Consider the following 14803-nt stretch of genomic DNA (forward strand, 5'->3'; position numbering starts at 1 on the left):
AGGTCACACTATAGAACAGTGGTTCTCTTCAAAGAAATGTTTGGAGAAAGCTAAAGAGACCAAACTATATGTAAAGTTTCCAAGATAGTGTTCTTTAAGAAAATCAAACACATTTTTATAGTGTCCAACGATCCCTATCAGGGATAGAAAATTAGAATCTTTTTTCCCAGATAAGGACAAAATTATTCTTTCTCTTCTGCAATTTAGTAGTGTAAATTCAAGGTTAAAAAGTCATATCTATGGGAATGAAGTTTCAATAACACAAGATGAATGAGTTCTAGAGATCTGCTGTACAACATTGTCCTATGATTAACAAAATTGTGTTGTACATTTAAAATTTATTAACAGGTGGATCTGATGTTGTGTTCTTACCACAATAAATAAAATTTTAAAAAGTATCTACTTATTAACTGAGAAACTGACGGACTGAAATGTAAACTCTATGAAATACATAGTCCCATAAAATCAAAAGAATTACAGAAAAACAGAAAGCATAACCTGTAAATAATTTATTAGGTATTATTTCTTTCTGTAAATTGGTGGGAAATAAGAAAGGACTCTAACTTCACAAAACTTTATTCCCTTTGGAGTTTATATGGAATGTAAATATTATGTATAAAATAACATGTATATTATTTCACAGAATAATAAAACTCATAGTATGGAAGAAGTCTCTAAAACCACTGAGCAGAGCTGAACGGTAATTAAACCACTGGAAATAGTTGTCATAATTAGTCTCATAAAGATCTTAAGATTAGAAGAATTTATAATCTACCTAGGAAATGCATCAGAGTAGCACAGAACCCTTTTAATGTAAAATGTTTATAAGAATTTTTTCCTAACTCTTGTTTACTGAAATTCTAGTATTAGAGGTACATTTATTATTGCATTTCTAATAACATCTAAATTAGAAAATATGGAAATGCAAGGTACTATACAGCATAGTATAAATTCTCCATATATGTATATGGAGATAGAGAGATTCCCTCACACCTTTTCTAAAGTGGAAGGAAGGATTTCTGAAGCTGCTGTTGAATGGTCAACAGAGAGTCATTCATTCACCCATAATTTTGAGACATATAAACTTGAAATCTCAATCTTTTTAAGGAGTTGTGCATGTTATCATAAGCATTCCTAATACTAACCATCAACAACATCACAGATAAGTCCGTCCTGACAAGAAATATAGCTCCTGACCTCTCCTTCAAAGGCAAAGAGTTTGGGGATCAACATTCTTCCTCTGCTTGTCTCTTGCAATAAGATCAGATTTTTATTCCCCTGAATTTCCATGAAAAACACACACCTTGTCTTAAGTTAAGGAAAAAGTGAAAACAAACCAAGACTACCATGTGATTCAAACAAATATTTTGCTTCTTTTCAGACAAACAAAATGTGGTAAACTTGACTCATTCTCTCACAAAATAAGGAAATACTGTTAAACATGACCCAGGGTTCTGGATCATGTTTTTCAAGTACCATAGAAACAGATTTATCTAATATGAAATTAAAGTCTTTAACCACCAATATTCTAGAAAATCGAAAACTGATTTTATATTTTCTAGTAACTAAATGGGCCTGAATAAAACTTATTAAAGACTCCTATCCTAATGACTTGTTTACTACTTCAGGATTTCCTAAAGGTCCAATTTCATAGATCTTGAGAAGCATAAATAAATAGTTTTCTTATAAAGTACTCTTGGATGTGGAAAATGTTTTCAAGACAGATTTTACTATGTCTAACTGTTCATAATAGGTCACAGAAATCAAGTTTTCATTGCATTTTGAGGAGTGAAAATTGGTTGCTAAACTTGGAACTCAAATGTAGGTAGCATTTCAAAGATACCTTATTGAGTTGAATTTTGAATGGCACTATGTACTAAGTTTTAGAAGAATAGAGATTGCTAAATAGAATTACAGCTTTTACAAATCTGTCTATTCCATAAATTCATTAGTTTTTCAGATTAAACCATATCTACTATGAAAATAAAATTGTATAGAAGTTTTTCCCATAATGCACAGAAAGTCTGTAATATGGGTACTACTCTTATTCTCTGAAAATAGCATTGCAAAAATAATGTGATCATATCATTTACCTTTGAATATTTTGAGTTCCTTCTGTGAATCTTCAGTAAAATATCTCTAAAAGGTTCTCATTCAATATCTTTTTGAACTCCCCAGTATTGTGTAGCTCGCTATCTCACAAGGTAACTCTATTTGTAACATCTCTATTTGTCGGAAAGTTTCTCTTAATACTAAACTAAATCTATTTCCTTATAAATCTACTCTTTGATCCTGGTTTTGCCTTCTGAAACAAAATAGAATAGGGCCGACCCCGTGGCTTAGCGGTTGGGTGCGCGCGCTCCACTGCTGGCGGCCTGGGTTCGGATCTCGGGTGCACACCGACGTACCGTTTCTCCAGCCATGCTAAGGCCGCGTCCCACATACAGCAACTACATGGATGTGCAACTATGATGTACAACTATCTACTGGGGCTTTGGGGGAACAAAATAAATAAATAAAATTAAAAAAAAAAAACTTATTGAAACAAAATAGAATAAATAGTATCCCTCTTCTATTTGATAACTACTCAAATATTTGAAGGCAGTTTCCACTTCTTTCTTATGAATATTTTCATGTAAGGCACTTAATATCTTTCAACAATCCAGGCATTGTTTCAAATGCCTTGCATGAAAATATATATGTGCTTTTTAAATATTAAACCACATTAACAATGAATGATACCAAAAGTTAACAAAGGGATTAGGGCTTAATCAAAACTAAGATTTAAAGATAAGGAAAACAACCAAGGGAAGGTTAAATAAGTTTGGTGGTAAAACTGAAACAAGTAGTAAGCATATTTGTAGAAGTCAGAAGAATGTGATAGCTGTGCAAGGAAAATGGGAGAGGACAAGAGAGGCCCGTTGGCCCTGAGGTTGGCAAGAAAAACTTTAAAAGTTAAACTGCTCTTGGTCATCCAGCTAGTAAATGACAGAGATAGAATTTGAACTTGGGAAGTTCTGCTCCAGAGACTCTGTTCCTAATCACAGACAATACTGCCTCTCAACACCACTTCCGTGAGTGTTCAAGGAAGATGCCCAAACAAGACACATGTAAAGCTAATTGTTTCAATCAGAATCATAATTGGATACTATCATAAAATCCACTTGAATAAAGAAAGGTGATATAGCTTAGGTTATGATTTAAAAGTTGCTACAGTTAGTAGTTGTGATATGAGTTCTGGAACACAGTTATAACCAAATCTCAGAATTCTTGAAGAGTAAAAACATCATAGGACAAAAGGAGAAAAGAAAATCCAGTATATTATGTTGCCATGCCTCTGGTGTCTTTTTCTGTCTTGAATGTACTTCAGGAAGACAGAAGACAGTTACCATGACTGCCTAAGCTATCTTCCTAACACATTGATAACAGAGTAACAGTCAGGCTCTGGAGTCCTCCTTTGATGAATATGGATGAAGGTTGCTAAGATAACTGCTGTGTGTTCTCTTAGGTGATGCATCCTGTGGTGTCATAACAATACTGACACGTCAATAATGTTTTCTAATGATCTTGGAGTGCTGGATTGGCCCATAGAGTTCAATCATTGCTCAGAGAAAAAAAGAAGTCTAAAGGTATATACTGGCCTTGTGGTTCAACTATAGATGCTGGATTACCACATGGGCACATAGAAAGAATATTCCCAGAGATATATCTGGCATTTCAACCTAAGCTATGAATAGAAAGCAAAAAGCTGAGTGTAAGAGAAGGAGATACTGAAATATGTAAATAGTATTGGCTGATAAAGGCTAGACTTAGACTTACATTTCTACAAAACAGAAATTTATGAACAGAAGTTTCTCCTTAGAAACTTTGTACCGGAGAGTAAATTGAGGATTAGAGAAGACAACTCTATGGGAAATAACAAGGATGGGGGTAGTAGATGTACCAAAATATGTTAGACTGCTATTGAGTAATTAGAGAAAATATGACACAAAAAAATAGCTAACTGCACTACTAAAGACAATCTAAAAAAAAAAATTGTAAAGACTAAATTGGTACCTTACTATTTTTTCATCAGAAAAACAGATTTTTTTAAAAACCCAATTATCTACAAATATATAACAAATGAGATTCACAAAAAAAGTAAAAATGGGCACACCAAAATGTTATCAGTGGATATTTCAGGGTATTAATAATGAAAAAAGATTCTTTTCTTAATGTTCTACATCTTCCAAATTTTGTACAAATAAATTATTTCATAATAAAAAGAATCCAATAACAGATTAAAACAATATATGATAAAAAATCTGCAGTAGCCAACAAAAAAAAAAAAAAAGGAAGCCCCGGGAAAGAATGTTTAGCAAGGACACAAAATGTGTCAAATGGTGCAATGAAGTAACCACTTTACGAATCCTATCAGTATGAGGATATGAGAGAAATGCATGAGCCTTATCCATTCCTTTTAAAAAGATCACATGCCACCTTCTCAGTGAGGTCTTCTTTGCCCAGTCAATCTCTTTAACCCCTAAGACCAGTCACTCTCTATTACATCACCATGTCCTCTGTCCTTCACAGAAGTAGAGAGGAACAACAATACAATTAATGACTAACTTCTCATTGGAAACAAAAGAGGCCAAAAGGCAGTGAATTGTGTATTCAAATTGCTGGGAAAAAAAATACTGTCAACCAAGAATTCTATATCCAAAAATCAAAAAAAACTATCAAAATGAAGGTGAAATAAAGACATTCCCAGATGAACAAAGAGTGATAGAACTTGTGGCTAGTAGACATACTGTACAAAGTATACTAAAGGAACTCCTTCAAGTTGAAAGAAAATACGTGAAACATGGAAGAAATAAAGAGCACCGGTAATGGTAAATATGAGGATAAATATAAGAGAGTATATGAATACACTCGAACATATTTTTCCTTTATTTTCCTAATTCCTTTAATAAAATACATCTATATAATATATATAATTACAATTATTATATAAACAATTATTAAATTATATATAATAATCACAACAATTATTATACATAATTGAGTTTATAACATGTAAAATAATATCACAAAAGGGGGATGGGGAATGGAGCTATATAAGAACAAAACTGTTATAGTCTACCAACTTTGGGTCAGTATTAATTTGAAGGAGATTGTGATAAATTAAGTTATACATTGTAATCTCTAGAGCAACCACTAATAAAATAACTCAAAAAATATATTTGTAAAATCAATAAGGAATTAAAATGGCATACTAAAAAACATTTGTTTAATACAAAAGAATTATTAAAGAAAGAATATAGGAACAAAAATATATGAGACATAGAAAAAATAAATAGCAAAATGGTAGACATAAATTCAACCAAATAAATAATTACATTAAATGTGAATATGCTATAATCCAATTAATAGACAGAAATTATCAGACTGTAAAAGAAAGTGAAAGCCAACTATAGCTGTCTAAAAGAGACACCATTTAGATTCAAAGACAAACATAGTTTGAAAGGCAAAAGATAGAAAAAGATACAGCATGCAAACAGTAACTATCTATCAAATATTAAAGGAGGAAATGGCATCAATCCTACCTGAAGTCTTTCAGAAAAAGAATAAGAATAAACATTTACCAACTCATTCTCTGAGGCCAAAGACAGCACAAGAAAAAATTTTAAAAAGAAACAAAAAATTCTACAGACCAATATCTCTCATGAATATAGATCCAAAAATCCTTAACAAAATATTAGCAAACCAAATTCAGCAACATATAATAATCTTTATATACATGATCAAGTGGGACTTATCCCAAGATTTTAAGTTTAGCGGGAAATCGGTTAATGTAATATGCCATATTAACACAATAAAGGGCAAAACCACATGATCATCTCAATAGATGCAGAAGATAGACTTGATACAATCCAACACCTACTCATGATAAAAAGTCTCAACAAACTAGGAATAGAAAAGAATTTTCTCAATCTCATTAAGAACATACACAAACAACCTACAGCTAACATCATACCTATGGTAAAAGACTAATGCTTTTTTCTAAGTTCAGAAAAACACAAGGATATCCACTATCACCACTTCTATTCAATATTGTACTTAAGGTTCTAGCCAGTGCAATAAGGTAAGAAAAAGACAGAGAGAGAGAAAGAAGGAAAGATAGATTGAAAAGGAAGAAGAAAAACTATCTCAACTCTCAGACTACATGACCCTATACGTAAAACATCCTAAAGAATCTACTCCCCCCAAAAATAGAACTTGTTTCTATTCTATAATATTAAACTATTCTAATCTGAGTTTAGCAAGGTCAGAGGACTCAAGATCAATATACAAAAATAATTTGTATGTCTATATACTAACAAGAATAAAATTTTAAAACATTCCATTCATGACAACATCAAGAAAAAAATAAAAATAAACTTAAAAAACCCAAGACCTGTACATTGAAAACTATAAAACATTTCTTGACAAAAATTAAAGAAGATCTAAATGAATAGAGAGGAATATCTTCATGGAATGGAAGATTCAATATTGTTAAGATGGCTATTCTTTCTAAATTGACCTATAGATTCAGTGCAATATCTATAAAAATTCCAGAAGCTTTTTTAGAAATTGACAAGCAGATCCTAAAATTTCTGTGGAAATACAAAGGGCAAAAACAATTTTGAAAAATAACAAACTTGGAAGACTTAAAATGCCCAACTGCAAAACTTAATTTGATACAGTGATGGATCAAATCAAAATGGATCACAAATCTAAATGTAAGAGCTAAAATTATAAAACATCTAGAAGAAAACAAAGGAGAAAATCTCTGCAGTCTTGGTGTATACAGAGATTTGTTAGATATCATACTAAAAGCATGACCCATAAAAGAACATGATGGTGCCATCAAAATTAAAGCTTTTGTGCTTCACAAGACTGTACCTTTTTTTTTTTTTTGTGAGGAAGATCAGCCCTGAGCTAACATCCATGCCAAGCCTCCTCTTTTTGCTGAGGAAGACCAGCTCTGAGCTAACATCTATTGCCAATCCTCCTCCTTTGTTTCCCCAAATCCCCAGTAAATAGTTGTATGTCATAGTTGCACATCCTTCTAGTTGCTGTATGTGGGACGCGGCCTCAGAATGGCCGGAGAAGCAGCGCGTTGGTGCGCACCCGGGATCCGAACCCTGGCCGCCAATAGCGGAGCGCGCACGCTTAACCGCTAAGCCACGGGGCCGGCCCAAAAGACTGTACCTTTTGAAGTCAATATAATATCCAGAATGTATTTTTTTTTTCTGTGAGGAAGATTAGCCCTGAGCTAACATCCGATGCCAATCCCCCTCTTTTTGCTGAGGAAGACTGGCCCTGGGCTAACATTCATGCCCACCTTCCTCTACTTTTTTATATGGGACGCCAGCCACAGCATGGCCTGACAAGTGGTGCATCAGTCCATGCCCCCGATCCAAACCTGCGAACACAGGGTCAGCACAGCGGAGCATGCGAATTTAACTGCTATGCCACCAGGCCGGCCCCTAGAATGTATATATATTTTAAAAATACAATTCAATAACAGGAAGACAAACAACACAATAAATATGGGCAAAACATTCGACTATACATTTAACCAAAGAAATTATACCAATGGCTAATAAGCACAAAAAAAGATGCTTAATATCATTAGTCATTGGGGAAATGTACATTAAAACCCAAAATACCACTCTATACCCACTAGGATGGTTATGATTAAAAACAGCGACAATACCATGTGTTGGTGAGGGTGTGAAGAAACTCGAAGCCTCATATATTGCTGGTCAAACGTGAAATGACATAGCCTCTTTGTTAAACAGTGTGGCAATTTCTTTAAAAAAGTTAAACATACATTTACCATATGACACAGCAATTCCTCTCCTAGGCATTTGCCAAAGAGAAATGGAAATGTATCTAATACAAACTCTTGTACACAAATGTTCATTGCAACATTACTCAGAATAGTCAAAATCTGAAAACAATCCAGCGTCCATCAACTGGTGAATGGGTGTACAAACTGTGGTATACCTATGCAATGGAATACTGTTCAATACTAAAAATGAACAAATTGCTTATACATGCTTCAACATGGATAAATCTCAAAAATATTATGCCAGACAAAAAAAAAGGCTACATATTTGCATGATTACCATTTATAAGAAATACCTAGAAAAGACAATTCTATAGAGATGAAAGTAGGACCGTGGTTGCCTGGGGTTGGGAGTAGAGCAGGTGTTGACTACAAATGGGCACAGGAAATTTGGGGGAGATGAAGTTTTCTAAAACTGTATTATTGTGATAGTTGCACAATTATATACATTTACTAAAACTCATTGCACTGTATACTTACAAAAAATGTTAATATGAATAAAGAGCATCATTAAAAATTAGGAGGTAGACAACAGGTTCAAAACAGCTCTTCAGCTTTTAACTTACTGAGTCTAGAAGCTATGATTCTAAGTTAAAAACAAAAGGAGAAATTAAAGAAAGATTCTGAACAATTTTTAATTAAAAAGTCCAATTCCCTCCCCCTTCTTAAAACCAACACCACTAGAACTACAATGTCTGATCTCCAGTAGGAGGCACCTCCTTTGTAAGTTCAGGGGCTGCAATTTCCTGCGAACAAAAATTAAAACATGGCAGGGCCAGCCGATGGCATAGTGGTTAAGACTGCATGCTCTGCTTCAGTGGCAGGGGATTTCGTGGGTTCAGATCCCCCGGCACAGACCTACACACTACTCATCAAGCCATGCTGTAGCGATGTCCTATATAAAGTAGAGGAAGATTGGCACAGATGTTAGCTCAGAGCCAGACTTCTCAAGCAAAAAGAGGAAGTTTTGCGAAGGATGTTGCAGGGCCAATCTTCCTCACCAAAACAATAAACAAATAAATAAAAACATGGCAAAATGGGCACTTTAAGCATGAGGATCACTGTAAGGAATATACAGTAGTGCCTCAGTATCCGCAGGGGATTGGTTCCAGGACCCCCACAAATACCAAAATCCACGGATGCTCAAGCCCCTTATATAAAATGACACAGTATTTGCATATAACCTACTATGCACATCCTCCTGTATAATTTAAATCATCTCTAGATTACTTATAATACCTAGTACAATGTAAATGGTTGTTATACTGTATTGTTTAGGGACTAATGACAAGGAAAAAAGTCTTACATGCTCAGTACAGAGGCACATCGTAGGCCTTTCCATCAGTGTGGTTTGTTGAATCCATGCTTGCGGGACCCACGAATATGGAAGGTTGACGGTATCACTCACCATGTAATCACCTACCGTGTCCTCTGACTCTACAGAATAAAGTACCTATACAGTAACATAGCACATACAGTAATTTTAACATTATAGGCATTAAAAAAAATGGAGAGAGAGCGAGCCAGGATGAACCTCAGTAATATGTATATCAGAATCTCAATTTGTCTAATCTACTTTAAAAGGCAGTTTATGTTCAGGCAGCAGTTCTAGAGAAAAATGAATAACACGAAAATTAAAATTAAAGATCTCATTTATAATTACAAGAGTAAAGAAAACTCCAGATAATTCTGAACAAAGTTATGTGCATGTTCCATAAGGCTAATTTATAGAGAAAGCCCTAATGTCATTTTGTCCATCACTAAAATTATTGTTCAATATTTGAAATTCTCTAATAGAATATTATTATCTAAACAGAAAAGGAATGCTCACATTTTCCCAAATTAAATTAAATTTAGGTTGAAATCAAATAATGTATTCTTGACAGCCAGAGGAAATTTGTCTTTCAACAGTGTCATTATGGTATGGTAAGATTTAATAAATATATTTTAAACTTTTCAATCATGATGTCAGAAAAAAATGGGCATGTGTCTAAAAAGATAAAGGAACATTTTGGACACTGATTTGACCACAGAAAACCAGAGGTTCATCCTTCTTTTATTCTTTGAAAATTGTTTCCCAGAATTTGTTTTGCAGCTTCTAATTAATAAGACAAATGTGAGGATATTTCTGGAGATTGAAAAAGAAATGTGTTGTTGTTATGCTTTTCCTCAGTTTCAACCCTGAGAACAAAAGTGAAGATGAATAATAATGCTATTGCTCTGTCGTAGGGATGATGTATTTCAAATGCTGGACTCCTTCCACAATGTTATTAAAGTTCTTTGAAGCATTGCTACTAAGAAAAAAATGTCAAAAGAACTCATTTATTGTTTCTCATAATCCACTGCTGTTTCAGACTGTGCCTAAGCTAACCAGTCCACTTTATTTTGGAAGCCACTGGCACAGGGAAGCACAGTAACAAGTGAACATAAAAGATATTAGTAGACACAGGTAATAAAAACTTGGTTCCAAACCTTAGTGATTCTGAAAAGCAGACTAGTGGTTTTAAAACAATGATAGTCTATAAATAAAAAGCAGATCCAAACAGAGCTCCTCTAGAATTTGTGGCAAGTGGTCTTCTAGTCTTTATTAAGGTGACAAGAAGTAGGGCCCAAGTAATATTTTGTGATGACGTAAAGTGGGCTTGATATTTCTCTAAAATTATTAAGCCTACTGAACTCCAGCACTTTCTTCTATAAGGCAAGAAGTGAGGGGGAGAATGGATAAGAAGAATGTTAAAGTGGAAAAGAACACCACTAATACTAGTGGTAGAAGTAATAATAATGAACATTTATTCAACACTTAACCCTGGGGTCGAAGATATAATAAGAATTTTACGTGGATTATGTCATTTAATCTTCACAAATAACTTTCTGAGGTAGGCGGCCTAAGCTGTCAGAGAATTATTTTAACTTAGTCTTGATAATAGTATGAGCTCTTTATGGTTGAAAAGTCAGATTCCCCTCTGCCTCTTTTCAAAAATGCATCTAAATTCATTGAACAAAGGGATGATAGATAGCTTCATGATCAGCTGACCTCATATAAATTTATGTATGTTAAGGATGACTTGTAAAGAAGTAAAAACACTAATATTAGTGTAGATTTCTTAATTTCCAAAGGAATCAATCTGAGGCTCAGAAATTACAGAGACCCACTAAAATTGTGATTGCCGCAGACACCTCTCTCCCAGTCGGTTGCCACTTCCCCCCACATCATGACCTTACAATGCAGAGAAGGAAGCTATGTGCCATTACTCTAATTTCTAACAGCCCTATCTACAAACATCATCCCCTCCATACAAAGAAGCTTTGGAGTCTATGTCAATGAGTTAGGTTTATATGACTAAGTGTCAACTCCTAAACTGCATATTGGACTGTAATAAATTTCTTCTTGAATGCACCAAAATGTCTCAAAAGATCTATGTGATAAAATTCCAAATTCTCAGAACAATGTTAGATTTGAATGACTTGAAAGATACACAACACAAATCAATACGGATTCCCAATTCTTAATTCCTGATGCTGAATTCATTATTTTTTTTTAAATAATGAAATCAGGGGCCAGCCCCATGGCTTAGCGGTTAAGTGCACGCACTCCACTACTGGCGGCCCGGGTTCGGATCCCAGGCGCGCACCGACGCACCGCTTCTCGAGCCATGCTGAGGCCATGTCCCACATACAGCAACTAGAAGGATGCGCAACTATGACATACAACTATCTACTGGGGCTTTGGCGAATAAAAAGGAGGAGGATTGGCAATAGATATTAGCTCAGAGCCAGTCTTCCTCAGCAAAAAGAGGAGGATTAGCATGGATGTTAGCTCAGGGCTGATCTTCCTCACAAAAAAAAAAAATAATAAATAAATAAATAATGAAATCATTCATTCATATTTAATGCTTGATATCTGATAAGGAAAGAAGGTGATGGAAAGGAAGTTGAGCTTAAGGAAAGATGAAAATATAGGAATTTCATATGGGGAGAAAAGAAAATAGAGAAGAATATGTGAGGCGTGAATGATCACTTAGAGAAGACGTAGAAGGGGCCAAATAATGGGAATCAAAACTTGGTCAAGCCATCTGTAAGAGTTCCTTCTGCCCTCAAAACTCCGTTGAATTGAAGCCTGCCACCAATTACTCCCTCAGATGCCTCTCAGTGACATTCTTGTTTCTGGTAACCAACCTCCATGTCTTTATAACTCATTACTGCAAATCAAGATATTAATTCTCTGAAACTAGGATGATGGCTTTCTGTTTCATTAGTGTCGCACCAAATTGCTCACAAGCATGTTCTACCTCTAGTCATATAGTTAACTATTGACTGACAACACAAAATGACAAAGATTATGGTTTAGCAAAAGCATCACAGTTCATTCTGCAAATGATTTGCTGTCATTCAGCTGCATGATTAGCTCTTGTCTTTTGTTGTTATTGTTTTTTTTTTCTTTTTTGACCACGGGGGTGGTGGTTCATTAGCATTAAGTACACAGCCAAAATAAATTATCATGAAAGCCTTCATTGTTAGACTAAGGAATAAATATGCTAAATTATTTAAAAATAGCAGTTTCTTGTCAAAACCCACTAAAAAATTAGAAACTTCAGACAACATGGAGTTATTTATTAACAAGAATAGCTATTATGGGGAAAATAATGAATATCAAGGTCAAATTTATCAATAGAATCATAATTTTCAATCTTGATTTTCTTTCTTCTTTACATGTTTAAAGAAACTACAAAGTTGGAATTTGGCAAAAGAATAATTCAAAAATGTTATCCATCTTGTTAACACTCCATGCCACAACTTTATTGACTTTAGTTTCAATTTGGGCTGACCATAGCCTCCCAGATGTCCCGTTCTGGCAAACCCCAGTGAAAAAGAAGAAATGTAAACATAAGGATGAGATGATTGCTATTCTTATTCTAACTAAAAATCCTGCCTATTGCTTTATTTTTAAACTGCCACTAACATGTTTAAATTATAATTGCATCTTCTCAATGAGCACAGTTCCTTATTATTGGAATTGGCAGGGGGCCTTGACATTTGAGTCATCATTTCATTATGTGTATTTCTTACCCTGGTATACAAGTTAAATAGAAATACAAGCCAGATGAAATACAGGGGAAAAAATCTGAAGCAGTAACTTTAAATTAAATTAATTTTTCTCAAATCTACAAGATATAAAAAGTAATTAACATTGGTAATAATATATTCTACTTCAGGCACATTTTCAAAAATATTAACTTCAATTCTAAAGGCCAAAAATGCTTCAAACCCTCTTAGCCAAATATTGTACTTCTGTAAAACAGAACTGACAGCTTTAATACTCTCTAAATTAAAAAGAATAATTCCAGTTTTAAAGCAACTACAGATATGGACAAAAATACACATTTAACAACTTTCTTCCATTCTAAAGAGCTTCAAAATGGGTAGCAATTATTGAAAGTGTGTGTGTGTATATATGCACATATATACATATATAAATAAAATATGCACATGTGAAAAACGTTATTTAAAACATGATGTGTAATCACATAGAGATAATAATTCATTCAGACTAAAATATCCAAATGTGCCAAATTGGAATCTTCAGGTTTATCCTTAAATGTTTTCAAATCACTGAACTTATATGATGAAAACATTACTGAATGATTTTCCTAAATCATCTGATTTAATCATACTGAATAAAATTTGCATCATTCCATCTTTCTCAAATATTTTGTTTAAAGTTTTTCCATTGAATTTCAAAATTATAAAAATTAATCAATTATGAAACTAATGTTGTATAAAATTCTCAAAGAAGTCTATGGCTCTGCTTCCAGGAGGCTCTTTCCTCATGTATGTAATTGATCATTGCAGGCACTCCAGAATATGTATAGATTATTCATTCACTGAGTTTTTAATTGTTTCTGCAACTCTTCCTTCCTTTAGCCCAGAGCAACCTGTTGGTTTCCAAAAGCCAACATCTTTCCCACCATGCTTGGGAACAAGCTGAATAGCCTAAAAGAACTTTATTTATCCTGATACAAAATATTGAAAAGAAGCTCTACTGGAAACTGAAGGTACATTCAAATGTCTACTCTGGAAATTAACATTATTTTTCCCTTAATCACTGAAAGTATATTACCAAATTTAAAATAGTCATGGCTGATTTTTCTTTACATTTTATTATTTATTTTAATGTTGATTTTTTTCCTATAAAATATTTTACCTAAGGGAATATGTTTGTTTAAACTCAACTATTTTAAGATTTATTTCTGCTATCTTTTCATCATTTATTTACAATTTATAACCCAGATTTTCTCCAAAGCGATTCAAAGAAATTCACAATAAAGATTCCGAGTGTTCATTGTATTTCCCAAGGAGTGAACATTTTCTAAAGGAATAAGTCTCTATTTCAATACTAAAATTTAATTAGAAGAGAAGTCTTGAGATAGTCACTTAATTTCCAACTTTTAAAAAATACATTATTCTGCATATAAAAATAAAAATAGAATGTAAACCACATGTTCCTAGATTATGAAATTTAGAAAAGAACATATTCAAAATATAGCTAGCTTTTTACCTGTATTCATTTAAGGATAAGACAAGCAAATCCCACAATGTTGAAATCAGCCTTACCATTTCTCTCATAGTTTGACTTCAGTCAGTGGAAAGATTCGTGGTTTTACAGTATCAGGTTTTTAGTTAGTCCTATCATTTTTGTAATTACTATGGCTGGTATTAATAAATCTTCTCTTTTATGTGCTCAAATAAATTAATGGAAGAGGCAGACACTATGCAAAATGGCTGGGACTAGGGCCAAATCTTTTTATATGGATCCAGGGACCAGTAATTTTCTAAATGGCACTTTAAGCTCTCTTGCCTAAATAATTACAAGTACAGCCAGCATGTAATTTACTGAAATAATTATGTACTCTTCTAGTTCCCATCACC

At 33.6% G+C, this 14803-nt stretch overlaps 1 protein-coding gene across 2 annotated transcripts in view; it reads right to left on the reverse strand.

Moving 5' to 3' along the window:
- Positions 1 to 14803, reverse strand: part of GUCY1A2 (guanylate cyclase 1 soluble subunit alpha 2) — a 284330-nt gene that overhangs the window by 191706 nt on the left and 77821 nt on the right. The window lies entirely within an intron of this gene.

Source organism: Ceratotherium simum, chromosome 7 (assembly GCF_057802395.1).
Source record: "Ceratotherium simum simum isolate JZ-2026a chromosome 7, ASM5780239v1, whole genome shotgun sequence".
Lineage (NCBI taxonomy): Eukaryota > Metazoa > Chordata > Mammalia > Perissodactyla > Rhinocerotidae > Ceratotherium > Ceratotherium simum.